Below are 15,334 nucleotides of genomic sequence, written 5' to 3'. Positions count from 1 at the left end.
TCCATGACATACTTATTTACTCAAAGAATGATCAAGAGCACGAAGAACATTTGAGAAAAGTGCAAGAAGTATTGAGGAAAGAAAAAACTGTATGCTAAGTTTTCAAAGTGTGCATTTTGGTTGGAAGAAGTTCAATTCCTCGGTCACATAGTGAACAAAGAAGGTATTAAGGTGGATCCGGCAAAGATAGATACTGTTGAAAAGTGGGAAACCCCGAAAACTCCGAAACACATACGCCAGTTTTTAGGACTAGCTGGTTACTACAGAAGGTTCATCCAAGACTTTTTCAGAATAGCAAAACCCTTGACTGCATTAACGCATAAAGGGAAGAAATTTGAATGGAAGGATGAACAAGAGAAAGCGTTTTAGTTATTAAAGAAAAAGCTAACTACGACACCTATATTGTCATTGCCTGAAGGGAATGATGATTTTGTGATTTATTGTGAGGCATCAAAGCAAGGTCTCGGTTGTGTATTAATGCAACGAACGAAGGTGATTACTTATGCGTCTAGACAATTGAAGATTCACGAACAAAATTATACGACGCATGATTTGAAATTAGGCGCGGTTGTTTTTGCATTAAAGACTTGGAGGCACTACTTATATGGGGTCAAAAGTATTATATATACCGACCACAAAAGTCTTCAACACATATTTAATCAGAAACAACTGAATATGAGGCTGCGTAGGTGGATAGAATTGTTGAATGATTACGACTTTGAGATTCGTTACCACCCGGGGAAGGCAAATGTGGTAGCCGACGCCTTGAGCAGGAAGGACAGAGAACCCATTCGAGTAAAATCTATGAATATAATGATTCACAATAACCTTAATACTCAAATAAAGGAGGCGCAACAAGGAGTTTTAAAAGAGGAAAATTTAAAGGATGAAATACCCAAAGGATCGGAGAAGCATCTTAATATTCGGGAAGACGGAACCCGGTATAGGGCTGAAAGGATTTGGGTACCAAAATTCGGAGATATGAGAGAAATGGTACTTAGAGAAGCTCATAAAACCAGATACTCAATACATCCTGGAACGGGGAAGATGTACAAGGATCTCAAGAAACATTTTTGGGGGCCGGGTATGAAAGCCGATGTTGCTAAATACGTAGGAGAATGTTTGACGTGTTCTAAGGTCAAAGCTGAGCATCAGAAACCATCAGGTCTACTTCAACAACCCGAAATCCCGGAATGGAAATGCGAAAATATTACCATGGATTTCATCACTAAATTGCCAAGGACTTCAAGTGGTTTTGATACTATTTGGGTAATAGTTGATCATCTCACCAAATCAGCACACTTCCTGCCAATAAGAGAAGATGACAAGATGGAGAAGTTAGCACGACTGTATTTGAAGGAAGTCGTCTCCAGACATGGAATACCAATCTCTATTATCTCTGATAGGGATGGCAGATTTATTTCAAGATTCTGGCAGACATTACAGCAAGCATTAGGAACTCGTCTAGACATGAGTACTGCCTATCATCCACAAACTGATGGGCAGAGCGAAAGGACGATACAAACGCTTGAAGACATGCTACGAGCTTGTGTTATTGATTTCGGAAACAGTTGGGATCGACATCTACCGTTAGCAGAATTTTCCTACAACAACAGCTACCATTCAAGCATTGAGATGGCGCCGTTTGAAGCACTTTATGGTAGAAAGTGCAGGTCTCCGATTTGTTGGAGTGAAGTGGGGGATAGACAGATTACGGGTTCGGAGATAATACAAGAAACTACCGAGAAAATCATCCAAATTCAACAAAGATTGAAAACCGCCCAGAGTCGACAAAAGAGCTACGCGGACAGTAAAAGAAAAGATATAGAGTTTGAAATTGGAGAAATGGTCATGCTTAAGGTTTCACCTTGGAAAGGCGTTGTTCGATTTGGTAAACGGGGGAAACTAAATCCAAGGTACATTGGACCATTCAAGATTATAGATCGTGTCGGACCAGTAGCTTACCAACTGGAGCTACCTCAACAACTCGTGGCTGTACATAACACTTTCCACGTCTCAAATTTGAAGAAATGTTTTGCTAAAGAAGATCTCACTATTCCGTTGGACGAAATCCAAATCAATGAAAAACTTCAATTCATTGAAGAACCCGTCGAAATAATGGATCGTGAGGTTAAGAGACTTAAACAAAACAAGATACCGATTGTTAAGGTTCGATGGAATGCTCGTAGAGGACCCGAGTTCACCTGGGAGCGTGAAGATCAGATGAAGAAGAAATACCCGCATTTATTTCCAGAATATACGTCAACACCTCCAACTGCTTAAAATTTCGGGACGAAATTTATTTAACGGGTAGGTACTGTAGTGACCCGAACTTTTCCTTGTTTATATATATATTAAATGAAATTGTTATTTACATGATTAAGTGTTTCCAACATGTTAAGCAATCAAACTTGTTAAGACTTGATTAATTGAAATAGGTTTCATATAGACAATTGACCACCCAAGTTGACCGGTGATTCACGAACGATAAAACTTTTAAAAACTATACGATGACATATATATGGTTATATATATAGTTAACATGATTTTATTATAAGTATGTATCTCATTAGGTATTTTAACAATGAGTTATATACATAAAAATGAGACTATTAATCTAAGAAACTCGAAAACGATATATATAACGATTATCGTTATAACAACGTCTTACTAGGTACATATGAATCATATTAAGATATTGATACACTTGGTTAATTATGTTAAATGATAAGTAAATATATTATTAAGTGTATTAACAATGAAATACATATGTAAAAATAAGACTACTAACTTAATGATTTCGAAACGAGACATATATGTAACGATTATCGTTGTAACGACATTTAACTGTATATATATCATACTAAGATATATTATATATCATAATATCATGATAATATAACAATTTAACATCTCATTTGTTATAATAAACAATGGGTTAACAACATTTAACAAGATCGTTAACCTAAAGGTTTCAAAACAACATTTACATGTAACGACTAACGATGACTTAACGACTCAGTTAAAATGTATATACATGTAGTGTTTTAATATGTATTCATACACTTTTGAAAGACTTCAAGACACTTATCAAAATACTTCTACTTAACAAAAATGCTTACAATTACATCATCGTTCAGTTTCATCAACAATTCTACTCGTATGCACCCGTATTCGTACTCGTACAATACACAGCTTTTAGATGTATGTACTATTGGTATATACACTCCAATGATCAGCTCTTAGCAGCCCATGTGAGTCACCTAACATATGTGAGAACCATCATTTGGCAACTAGCATGAAATATCTCATAAAATTACAAAAATATGAGTAATCATTCATGACTTATTTACATGAAAATAAAATTACATATCCTTTATATCTAATCCATACACCAATGACCAAAAACACCTACAAACACTTTCATTCTTCAATTTTCTTCATCTAATTGATCTCTCCCAAGTTCTATCTTCAAGTTCTAAGTGTTCTTCATAAATTCCAAAAGTTCTAGTTTCATAAAATCAAGAATACTTCCAAGATTGCAAGTTTACTTCCAAGTTTTCTAAATCCATTCCAAGTAATCATCCAAGATCAAGAAACCTTTGTTACTTACAGTAGGTTATCTTTCAAATACAAGGTAATAATCATATTCAAACTTTAATTCAATTTCTATAACTATAACAATCTTATTTCGAGTGAAAATCTTACTTGAATTTTTTTTCGTGTCATGATTCTGCTTCAAGAACTTTCAAGCCATCCAAGGATCCTTTGAATCTAGATCCATTTTTCTTATTTCCAGTAGGTTTATCCAAGGAACTTGAGGTAGTAATGATGTTCATAACATCATTCGATTCATATATATAAAGCTATCTTATTTGAAGGTTTAAACTTGTAATCACTAGAACATAGTTTAGTTAATTCTAAACTTGTTCGCAAATAAAAGTTAATCCTTCTAACTTGACTTTTAAAATCAACTAAACACATGTTCTATATCTATATGATATGCTAACTTAATGATTTAAAACCTGGAAACACGAAAAACATCGTAAAACCGGATTTACGCCGTCGTAGTAACACCGCGGGCTGTTTTGGGTTAGTTAATTAAAAACTATGATAAACTTTGATTTAAAAGTTGTTATTCTGGGAAAATGATTTTTATTATGAACATGAAACTATATCCAAAAATTATGGTTAAACTTAAAGTGGAAGTATGTTTTCTAAAATGGTCATCTAGACGTCGTTCTTTCGACTGAAATGACTACCTTTACAAAAACGACTTGTAACTTTTTTTTACGACTATAAACCTATACATTTTCTATTTAGATTCATAAAATAGAGTTCAATATGAAACCATAGCAATTTGATTCACTCAAAACGGATTTAAAATGAAGAAGTTATGGGTAAAACAAGATTGGATAATTTTTCTCATTTTAGCTACGTGAAAATTGGTAACAAATCTATTCCAACCATAACTTAATCAACTTGTATTGTATATTATGTAATCTTGAGATACCATAGACACGTATACAATGTTTCGACCTATCATGTCGACACATCTATATATATTTCGGAACAACCATAGACACTCTATATGTGAATGTTGGAGTTAGCTATACAGGGTTGAGGTTGATTCCAAAATATATATAGTTGGAGTTGTGATCAATACTGAGATACGTATACACTGGGTCGTGGATTGATTCAAGATAATATTTATCGATTTATTTCTGTACATCTAACTGTGGACAACTAGTTGTAGGTTACTAACGAGGACAGCTGACTTAATAAACTTAAAACATCAAAATATATTAAAAGTGTTGTAAATATATTTTGAACATACTTTGATATATATCTATATATTGTTATAGGTTCGTGAATCAACCAGTGGCCAAGTCTTACTTCCCGACGAAGTAAAAATCTGTGAAAGTGAGTTATAGTCCCACTTTTAAAATCTAATATTTTTGGGATGAGAATACATGCAGGTTTTATAAATGATTTACAAAATAGACACAAGTACGTGAAACTACATTCTATGGTTAAATTATCGAAATCGAATATGCCCCTTTTTATTAAGTCTGGTAATCTAAGAATTAGGGAACAGACACCCTAATTGACGTGAATCCTAAAGATAGATCTATTGGGCCTAACAAACCCCATCCAAAGTACCGGATGCTTTAGCACTTCAAAATTTATATCATATCCGAAGGGTGTCCCGGAATGATGGGGATATTCTTATATATGCATCTTGTTAATGTCGGTTACCAGGTGTTCACCATATGAATGATTTTTATCTCTATGTATGGGATGTGTATTGAAATATGAAATCTTGTGGTCTATTGTTACGATTTGATATATATAGGTTAAACCTATAACTCACCAACATTTTTGTTGACGTTTAAAGCATGTTTTTTCTCAGGTGAATACTAAGAGCTTCTGCTGTTGCATACTAAAATAAGGACAAGATTTGGAGTCCATGTTTGTATGATATTGTGTAAAAACTGCATTCAAGAAACTGATTTCGATGTAACATATTTGTATTGTAAACCATTATGTAATGGTCGTGTGTAAACAGGATATTTTAGATTATCATGATTTGATAATCTACGTAAAGCTTTTTAAACCTTTATTTATGAAATAAAGGTTATGGTTTGTTTTAAAATGAATGCAGTCTTTGAAAAACGTCTCATATAGAGGTCAAAACCTCACAACGAAATCAATTTATATGGAACGTTTTTAATCAATAAGAACGGGACATTTCAAGTTTGACCGAACCGAGTTAGTGCACGGTGTAGCTTTCTTGAAAATAACAATTTCCTTATTCATCCGAACCGAGTCATATTGATTGAATTTTGATCTGTGAACTTAATAATTAAAGTGATTATTACTGTATTTGCAAGTATACATATATTTGTTGCATATTATTGTCATCCACCACCCATCGAATCCATCTGTCTATCTATGTCTCCATTTCACCACATGTGTAATTTATATATTATTATTATTATTATTATTATTATTATTATTATTATTATTATTATTATTATTATTATTATTATTATTATTATTATTATTATTATTATTATTATTATTATTATAATTATTATAATATAACATATTATAAATATGTATATCAAGAGTTTGAGGGAGTACACAAATCATCTTCACCAAAACTCGATCACCATCTCTCACCACCATACAACCTCCATCCTCAAACACCGGAGAACCACCACACTCGCCGGACCACCACTCAACCATCTGGAACTGCCACCACCTCCATCATTTACCATCATCACCAAGAACCTTACACCATCACAAAAACCCACGATTTATAACCAAACCATCAACTATTTTCTGTTTCTATCTATTTTGATCATAAACCGCTACCCACATCACCACCTTGATCATCATCATGAAAGCACCACCACTTCCACTTTCAAATTGTATTCATATCTATTCGATTGTTCGCTGTTACATCAACCCATTTATAAAATTGTCAATCAAGGAAAACGTTTTATTTAACTTCTGTGGGTTCACCATGGAAATTGTTACCTTGTGATTCCGTCACTCTAAGCAACCGCCACCCTTATCCTTTGTGAGAACCCATCGAGACCACTATCCCATCTACCACCACGGTTATCACCTTCCCCTCTCTCTCTCTCTCTCTCTCTCTCTCCCCCCTCCCTCACACCTCTATTTTCGATTTATAACAACCACAACCACCACCGTAAATCATCACTAAACCACCACCGATCACCTGCATTTTATCCTTGTTTTCTGTTTCTACTTCCTTTCCTCTTCTTTCCTGTTTTATTTTCCAGCGAACAATCATCACAATCCTAATGCTTTTCTGCTACTGCTGTAGCTGCCAGTTTTCTGTTACGTTTTACTCCTACTTCGTTTCACACAAACAGACTCGATTACCAAACAATACCTGCGTTAATATTTCATTCTCCAGGTTATATATATATATATATATATATATATATATATATATATATATATATATATATATATATATATTCTCTTCTTTTTCAGTCATTTTATCAACAAAACCTAATAAAGGTCTGCAAATTATGTTGCTTTTGACCTTGTCAGTAGGAAAAGAAAAAGGAACCGAGATCTTTTTCTTATTTGCTGATTAAATTAATTGTGTCGATTAAACTGTGGTAGATTTGGGCTACTAACAGGCTCTTTATGGTTTTAATTGGCCTTATATCGTGGACTAGTTTTATTCGGCTTCTCTTGGGCAGCCGATGTTGCGAACTTGGTTTAACTCACCAACGAAACTGGATATTGTTATGATGTTCACAAAGGTGGTGATGATGATGATATATGATAATCATGATGAGAAGTAACGAAAGTAATAAAACAGTTTGTTTTACATATTAAATAAATAATCTTGTGAAATAATTCAAGAAAGTATCGAGCAGTGCAACTGTAACATCCCGCCTTTTTCCGTTGACTTTCTGTTTAACTATTTTAAAGTCCGTTATATAATTATAACATCTTCCGTTAATACGCATTTTAAAATATTTCGTTTAGGTAATTCACGCACCCGCTTTTGAACTTGAGGGACTAAACTTGCCATGAGGCAAAAGACTTGACTAGGTCAACTAGTCAACAAGCCTTCTCCTCCATTCATTTCTCCTCTTTCTCTCTTTTACTACTTCAACTTTTCTCTCAACTTTCAAACAAAGAATCATCATCTAAATCCAACCTAGCAAGTGTTTTGCAAAACAAATTACATATTTGGGATCCTTACAACTTCCTCTTCGATTCCATACCGATTTCATCAAGTTTGGATAACTTTCTAAAATCACTAGATTCTTTGTTCTTGACGTTTTTAACTTATAAAAGTGTTAATTAGTGTCTATGGCTCAAGTCTAACATGAATATATGATTTGTATGTTCGAATTTGTTGTTTTGAGTAACTAGCATGAACTTGTCAAATGGGTGTGTTTAATCTTGGGTTTTAGATGATTAAATGTTGTTAGATGTTGGAAGTGTATGTATTAAATGTGTTACTAGCATCACTAGTTTCAATTTGATGTGTAGGTTGATTAAGAATGCTTCATTAACATGATTATTGATTTTGTGATACTGGGTTAGGGTTTGATAGGAGTAAAATAGAAATTAAATGCTTTGAATGCTTTGGAATGTTAATTATGGGTATATAATAGTATTGTATGCATAATTACCTACAAAACGGCGTATGATATGTATGCATTTAATTCCCGAATCATAAATGTGCATTTATGAACTTGAAAGCATTAATGGTGGACAATTAGTGAGCTTTCAACTTGGTTTTGTTTATTGTAAGTGATGATTAGATTAATGAAATGTATTTAGTTGTGTTTCTCGTCAAATTACCTTTCCAACGATATATGGCATGCGTTTTGAATGTTTTCGGTTCATGTGTTATGTTATATTGAGTTTTGGTTCGAGACTTAGCAAAAATACTGCAACCAGCACATTTTCCAGGAATGCGCGCCGCGCACCCCTTTGCGCGCCGCGCACATTGTGAAGTAAAAATGCTAGCCCCTTTTACACAATTCCTGACCTGGTTCCATGCCTAGTTGCACGCCGCGAAACCCTTCGCGCACCGCGCATTTGCCCAGGCCACTTTTATTTGTGTTTTTATTTTTCATAAAATTCTACTCGCTTAACCGCAACTCCGATTAACATGAAACTTGGTTAACATGCTCATATATGATTTCTCATCATAAGGAAATTGTCGGATACCTGATCCGACCCCGTTGACTTTGACTTTGACCAAGTTTGACTTTTAGTCAAACCTAACCAAATACGTATGCAATCGTTCTAACATGCTTTTATACTTGTATCTTGCATGAAACTTGTCAATTTGATTCACATGCTATATATTCGAGTCGTAACGAGCCATAGGACTAATTGAACAACTCTGACCAACCGTGTTTACCATTATTGATACGAACCTATTTGTTTAGGTCAAGACTAGCATTCGTTCTTGCACACGTTACTTTGTGAAGTACAATTTATTATTCGTGCAACCAAGGTGAGATCATAGTCCCACCTTTTCAACAACTTTTACTTTTAAACTATGGGATGAGAAACATATACGTATCAATCTTTTATGCTTTGAACACAAGTACGAAAACAAACATTCCACAGCGAGTTAGAACAAAAAGCCTCAATTCAATTATCATTAGTTACACTTGCAGGATGTAAACGTGAACTTATGTTATGTGATCACATTGGGCTTGACGAGCCCTCATTCTGACAGTTCGCTACCATTAGCGGATGAAATATATTTTCGAGTATAGTGTATGTTCTAACACTACGTAACAGGGTACAAACAGTTAAGTTTGATAATTGGGTGCTCGCGAACATACTTTTGGAATACAAACGATTTGGATAATCAACTATATTAAATATTGTGGTTCAAAAACAACGTTACTAATACACCTATGATTTCACCAACGTTTTTCGTTGACAGTTTTCTATATGTTTTCTCAGGTCCTTGAACGCTAGGTGATACATGCTTCCGCACATTATTTTTGATACTTGCTTGGATGTCGAGTATACATGCATACGTGGAGCGTCTTTTGACTTAACTTAATTTGTGTCGCATGGGTTTCAACTGTACTTAAAACGTTGTAACATGTTTAGACTTGAACTACTTTGTAAACTTTGAAACATCTTTATAATTGAAATGAATGCGACATAATTTGGTCAAACGTTGTTTAAAGACTTATGACCACGTAACAGGACCTAAGTACACGGCGCCGTCAATGACGATTTTGTCCGGTCGCTACAGATGGTATCAGAGCATTGGTTGTAGGGATTTAGAGTTCATTGGTGTCAACCCCGAGTCATAGGGTACATTAGTGAGTCTAGACTATAACCGGCATATAGACTTGAAATAGGAATTACTTGACTACTTGTGCATTTATACTCGAACTCTTCTATTCATATCTAACTTTTATTCCATCTTAATCTCACGTTGTTTAATTTGATTGACACGCCACCTTGACTTAGTGAATTAATGTCGAATGCACATATGAATTAGGGTAATATAATTTCCGGGATTATATTACGGTGACTCATATGAACGTTCCGACATTATGACATAAAGAATTTAAGGCGAGTCAAGGAAAATTTTCTCTTTATCCTCATTCTATATCACGGTTAGTATTATTGAAAATACTAATCAACGATATTCTTTTGTTTTGAAGGAACAATGCCTCCTCGCCGTGTACCACGCCATGTGAAATGTCCCGTTCATATTGATTATAAACGTTCCATATTAATTGATTTCGTTGCGAGGTTTTGACCTCTATATGAGACGTTTTTCAAAGGCTGCATTCGATTTTAAAACAAACCATAACTTTTAAAATATTACGACGATTATCAAATAATGATAATCTAAAATATAGCATTTTCACGACCATTACATAATGGTTTACAATAATATCACACATCAATATATGTCTTCGAATGCAGTTTTTAAACAATATTATACAAGAATGGACTCCAAATCTTGACCTTAATTTAGTATGCAACAACGGAAGCTCTTAACAATCACCTGAGAATAAACATGCTTAAAACATTAACAAAAAATGTTGGTGAGTTATAGGTTTAACCTATATATTTATCAAATTGTAATAATAGACCACAAGATTTCATTTCTCATAAATACACATCTCGTATCAGGCATTTCGTAAACTGCATAGAGATAAAAATCATTCATATGGTGAACACCTGGTAACCGATCTTAACAAGATGCATATAGAATATCCCCTATCATTCCGGGACTCCCTTTGGACATGATAAATTCGAAGTACTAAAGCATCCAGTACTTTGGATGGGGCTTGTTGGGCCCAATAGATCTATCTTTAGGATTCACGTCAATTAGGGTGTCTGTTCCCTAATTCTTAGATTACCAGACTAAAAAGGGGCATATTCGGTTTAATAATTCAACCATAGAATGTAGTTTCACGTACTTGTGTCTATTTTATAAAACATTTATAAAACTGCATGTATTCTCATCCCAAAAATATTAGATTTAAAAAGTGGGACTATAACTCACTTTTACAGATTTTTACTTCGTCGGGAAGTAAGACTTGGCACTGGTCGATTCACGAACCTATAACAAATATGTACATATATATCAATTTATGATCGGAATATATTCACAACATTTTTTATTACGTTTTTATGATTTAAATTTGTTAAGTTAGCAGTCCTCGTTAGTAACCTACAACTAGTTGTCCACAGTTAGATGTACAGAAATAAATCAATATATATATCTTGAATGAATTCACGACCCAGTATATACACGTCTCAGGCTAGATCACAACTCAAAGTATATATATTTTTGGAATCAACCTCAACCCTGTATAGCTAACTCAAACATTACTGCATATAGAGTGTCTATGGTTGTTCCAAATAATATATATAGATGGGTCGATATGATATGTCAAAACATTGTATACGTGTCTATGGTATCCCAAGATTACATAATATGTATAATACAATATAAATTAGTTAGGATATGTTTAGTCTAGATTTGTTATAAAATTTTCGTAGCTAAAACTAGCAAGTTTATCCAATTTTGTTTTACCCGTCATTTCTTCGTTTCAAATCCGTTTTGAGTGATTCAAGTTGCTATGGTTTCATAATGAACTGAAATTTATGAAACAAAACAGAAAAAGTATAAGTTTATAGTCAGAAATACAGGTTACAAGTCATTTTTTAAAGAGGTAGTCATTTCCGTCGAAAAAACGACATCTTGATGACCATTTTGAAAAACATACTTCCACTTTGTGTTTAACCATGATTTTTGGATATAGTATCTTGTTCATATGTAATATCATTTTTCCAGAAAACAAACTTCCAATTCAAAGATTAAGATACTTTTTATTTTTTAACCCAAAACAGCCCCCGATTTCACTACGACGGCGTATGTTCGGTTTTACGGTGTTCTTCATATTACCAGGTTTTAAATCATTAAGTTAGCATATCATATAGATATAGAACATGTGTTTAGTTGATTTTAAAAGTCAAGTTAGAAGGATTAACTTTGTTTGCGAACAAGTTTAGAATTAACTAAACTATGTTCTAGTGATTACATGTTCAAATCTTCGAATAAGATAGTTTTATATATATGAATCGAATGATGTTATGAACATCATTACTACCTCAAGTTTAGTAGGTAAACCTACTGGAAGTGACAAAAATAGATCTAGCTTCAAAGGATTTTTGGATGGCTTGAAAGTTCTTGAAGTAGAATCATGACACAAAAACAAGTTCAAGTAAGATTTTCACTCGAAATAAGATAGTTATAGTTATAGAAATTGAATCAAAATTTGAATATGAGTATTACCTTGTATTATAAAGATATCTTACTATAAATAAGAAAGATTTCTTGAGCTTAGATGATTACTTGGATTGGATTAGAAAGCTTGGAAGTAATCTTGCAAACTTGATAGTATTCTTGATTTTATGAAACTAGAACTTATAGAATTTATGAAGAACACTTAGAACTTGAAGATAGAACTTGAGAGAGATCAATTAGATGAAGAAAATTGAAGAATTAAAGTGTTTGTAGGTGTTTTTGATTGTTGGTATATGGATTAGATATAAAGGATGTGTAAGTTTGTTTTCATGTAAATAATTCATGAATGATTTATAATATTTTTGTAATTTTGTGAGATATTTCATGCTAGTTGCTAAATGATGGTTTCGACATGTTTAATAACTCACATGGGCTGCTAAGGAGCTGATGATTGAGTGTATATACCAATAGTATATACATCTTAGAAGCTGTGTATTGTATGAGTACGAATACGGGTGCATACGAGTAGAATTGTTGATGAAAATGAATGAGGATGTAATTGTAAGCATTTTTGTTAAGTAGAAGTACTTTGATATATGTCATGAAGTCTTCCAAAAGTGTATTAATACATCTTAATACACTACATGTATATACATTTAACTGAGTCGTAAAGTCATCGTTAGTCGTTATATGTAAGTGTTATTTCAGAACCTTTAAGTTAACGATCTTGTTAAATGTAATTGATCCATTGTTATTACACTTAAATGAGATGTTAAATTGTTATGTTAACATGGTGTATTAATATATCTTAATATCATATAAATATGTGTAAAATACTATCACAACGATAATCGTTACATATATGTATTGTTTCGAAATCCTTAAGTTAGTAGTCTCATCTTACTCGTGTAGTTCATTGTTAATAAGCTTAATGACATATGTAATTATCATTTCATGATGTTAAACATAATGTATTAATATCTTAACATGATACATATGTATTTAGTAAGATGTTGTTGTAACGATAGCCGTTATATATATCGTTTCGCATTTCTTAATTCACTACTTTCATTTTATGTATATAACTCATTGTTAATGTACTAGGTGAGATACTTACTCATCATAATATCATGTTATATATATATATATATATATATATATATATATATATATATATATATATATATATATATATATATATATATATATATATCATGTTGTTTTTTACAAGTTTTAACGTTCGTGAATCGTCGGTCAACTTGGGTGGTCAATTGTCTACATGAAACTCATTTCAATAAATCAAGTCTTAACAAGTTTGATTGCTTAACCTGTTGGAAACATTTAATCATGCAAATATAGTTTTCATTTAATATATAATCATGGAAAAGTTCGGGTCACTACACCATGAAACACCCGAACAAGCTCTACAACGAATGATAGCCACCGCCGTGGATGCGGCCATGGCCGGTCACTCTTCCAACAATACCAATAACAACAACCACAACAACAATAACAACAATGGAGCCGGTAACTCAAACGAGGGATGCTCCTCTAAAGCTTTCATGTGATGCAAACCCCACACCTTCGATGGAACCGGGGGACCGGTTGTGCTCACCCGATGGTTCGAGCAAACGGAAGCCGTCTTTAGCATAAGCGATTGTCGGGACCAAGACAAGGTCAAGTACTCCACTCACACTTTCGCCGGTGTCGCGCTCACTTGGTGGAACACCTATGTACAATCGGTGGGTACCGATGAAGCTCACACCCTCTCTTGGGCCGATTTAAGGGAAAAGATGATCATCGAATATTTCCCTCGTGAAGAAACCCGAAAGCTCGAACAAGAGCTAAGAACTCTAAAAGCGGTCGGAAACAATCTCAAGGCTTATAATCAACGATTTTCTAAATTAGCCTTGATGTGCCCAAACCTTGTGAACCCCGAGTCTTCAAGGGTTGAACTTTACATGGATGGTCTTCCAAAGAGCATCAAACACGGAGTAATGTCATCCAAACCCACTAATCATCAAGAAGCTTTGAATATGGCTCACAAATTAATTGAAACGGTGGATGAAATCGTAATACCGACACCTAAGGCCGAGGATAAATCGGGTGGCAACAAAAGAAAATTTGAAGCCACTCCATCGAGCAACTACCACAACAACACCTTCACCAAAAAGCCTTTCACCTCCAACGACAAGAAAGGTTATGTCAGGAATAAACCATTTTGGAACAAGTGCCACAAACATCATTATGGTGAATGTGGCAAGCCATTTTGCAACAAATGTCAAAGGAGTGGCCATGTGGCCAACGATTGTAGAAACGCCGCTCCCGTTGCTCAAAAGGGGCCAAATGCACCAAGACCGGGTGTTTGTTTTGAATGTGGCCAACCGGGTCATTATAGGAATGCGTGCCCAAAGAAGAAAGCTAACCCCAATACACGTGGCCGAGCTTTCAACATCAACACCGAGGAAGCCTGGGATGACAATGAACTAGTTACGGGTACGTTTCTTCTCAACGATTCTTATGTCTCTTGTTTATTCGATTCGGGTGCCGATAAGAGTTTTGTAACCAAGACTTTGACTCATTCTTTTAGCACTCCACCACTTCCACTAGATACTACTTATACCATTGAAGTGGCTAACAGGAAACTATTAAGTGCCGACAATTTTTATCGGGGGTGTACGTTAAACTTAATGGGTAAAGAGTTTAAAATTGACTTGATACCTATAGAACTAGGGAGCTTCGATGTAATCATTGGTATGGATTGGCTAGCCAAAACGAAATCCCATATTCTTTGCAATCTTAAAGCGATTCAAATTCCTATCGAGAATGGTGAACCCTTGATTGTCTATGGCAATAAGAGTTGCACCGGACTCAACCTCGTCTCGTGCCTTAAAGTTGAAAAATACCTTCGTAAAGGTTGTTTCGCGATTCTAGCCCATGTTAAGAAAGTCGAGATTGACGAGAAGCATATCGATGATGTACCAATTGTTAGTGACTTTTTTGATGTATTTCCCGACGAAT

The sequence above is a fragment of the Rutidosis leptorrhynchoides genome, chromosome 8, assembly GCF_046630445.1.
Source record: "Rutidosis leptorrhynchoides isolate AG116_Rl617_1_P2 chromosome 8, CSIRO_AGI_Rlap_v1, whole genome shotgun sequence".
In the NCBI taxonomy this organism is placed as follows: domain Eukaryota; kingdom Viridiplantae; phylum Streptophyta; class Magnoliopsida; order Asterales; family Asteraceae; genus Rutidosis; species Rutidosis leptorrhynchoides.
The sequence above is the reverse complement of the archived record's forward strand: the minus strand, read 5'-3'. Positions refer to the sequence as shown.